The sequence below is a fragment of the Rhinopithecus bieti genome, unplaced genomic scaffold, assembly GCF_001698545.2.
Source record: "Rhinopithecus bieti isolate Rb0 unplaced genomic scaffold, ASM169854v2 scaffold_12088, whole genome shotgun sequence".
Taxonomy (NCBI): Eukaryota; Metazoa; Chordata; class Mammalia; order Primates; family Cercopithecidae; genus Rhinopithecus; species Rhinopithecus bieti.
Window position 1 is genome coordinate 4426000 of NW_016807975.1, and position 2076 is coordinate 4428075.

A 2076-nucleotide genomic window follows, 5' to 3' on the forward strand; every position below is an offset into this window, starting at 1 on the left:
AAAAAAAAAAAAAAAGAAAGAAAGAAAAAGAAATTAATAAATGTCACCAAGTTCAAAGAGAAAGAAAACACTATTTGCTGGAGGAGCAGAGAAAGGCTTTCTTGAAGAACTAAAGTTTGAACATGAACCTGAAGGATAGGTAGTTCTTAGATGTCGAACAGAAGGTGAGAGGTATTCTAGGCAAAGAGGTTAGCAAAGAGGAAAATCATATTATGACATTCAAGAAAGAATTAGTAAGAGATGAGTTTGTTGAATAGGTGAATTAAAACCAAGTAATATTATTTTTTAAACAGCTAGGACTCATAAAGTTTTTTTCTTTTTTTGTAGAAAACATTGACTTCTACAAAACAGTGTTTATTTTTTGTTTGTTTATTTATTTAATTTTAATTTTTATTTTTTGAGATGGAATCTCACTCTGTCACTCAGGCTGGAGTGCAGTGGTGTGATCTCAGCTTACTGCAAGCTCTGCCTCCCAGGTTCACTTCATTCTCCTGCCTCAGCCTCCCAAGTAGCTGGGACTGCAGGCATCCACCACCACGTCCAGCTACTTTTTTTGTATTTTTAGTAGAGACGTGGTTTCACCGTGTTAGCCAAGACGGTCTCAACCTCCTGACCTCGTGATCCACCCACTCTGGCCTCCCAAAGTGCTGGGATTACAAGCGTGAGCCACTATGCCTGGCTTATTTAGTTTTTTTGAGACAGAGTCTTGCTCTTGTCACCCAGGCTGGGGTGCAATGTCACAATCTTGGGTCACTGAAACCTCCACATCCTGGGTTCAAGTGATTCTCCTGCCTCAGACTCCCGAATAGCTGGGATTACAGGTGTCCACCACCATGCCTGGCTAGTTTTTGTATTTTTAGTAGAGATGGGGTTTGACCAGGTTAGCCAGGCTAGTCTTGAACTCCTGACCTCAGGTGATCGGCCTACGTCAGCCTCCCAAAGTGCTAGGATTACAGGTGTGAGCCACCATGCCTGGCCAAAACAGTGTTATATTAACTTAATCCAACACTGATGTGGAGAGGCTGGAGATCAGTGACAGAGAGAACAGCCTAGTCTGAATGTGCAATTCATTAAGGAACAGATATGGTTTGAATCTGTGTCCTCACCCAAATCTCATCTCAAATTGTAGTCCCCATGTGTCAGGGGAGGGGCCTGGTGGGAGGTGATTGAATCATGGGTGCAGACATCCCCCTTGCTGTTCTCATAATGGTGAGTGAGCTCTCAAACGATCTGTTGTTTGAAAGTGTGTGGCATTTTCCCCTTTGCTCTCTCTTCTGCTCTGCCATGGTAAGACGTGCTTGCTTCTCCTTCACTTCTGCCATGATTGTAAGTTTCCTGAGGTCTCCCCGTCTCCCAGTCATGCATCCGGTTAAGCTTCTGGAACTGTGAATTAATTAAACCTCTTTTCTTCATTAATTACCCAGTCTTAGTAGTTCTTTATAGCAGTGTGAGAACAGACTAATACAGGTACTATGAATGACCAAACTATCAGTTAGGAGTCAGGTTTTGTGTCATGGCCTAGAAAAACCAAGTAATGGTGGCTTAAATAAGAAAGTCCAGAAGAAATTTTTATCTGAACTAGTGAGGCAGCTCAAGAATTTCAAGGGCAGAGTCTTTTTAGTTCTTTTAGCTGAAGTTCTAAAAGAACTATACACAAAACTATACACCGGCTATACACCAAATTATGTCACCCTCAAATTCATATATTGAAGCCCTAATGTCCAATGTGACTGTATCCAGAGATAGGCTGTTTAGGAAGAAATTAAGATTAAATGAGATCATAAGCATGGGACCCTAAGTCCTATAGGACAGTAGCCTTTTAAGAAGGGGAAGATAAAGCATTTACATTTTCAAGTTTTCTAAAGGAAAGGTTAAATAGAATGGAGATGGGAAAATTCTTTTCCTTCCAGCACCAGGGAAAATTTTAAAGAAATACACACACGACAATTTCACGCCAATCTTGACCGCGCATTCTGTTTTAATGAGCAGGCTCGGAGGTGCTCCAGCTGCTGTCATGGTTCGTTCGCTAAACTGCATCGTCGCTGTGTCCCAGAACATGGGCATCGGCAAGAACGG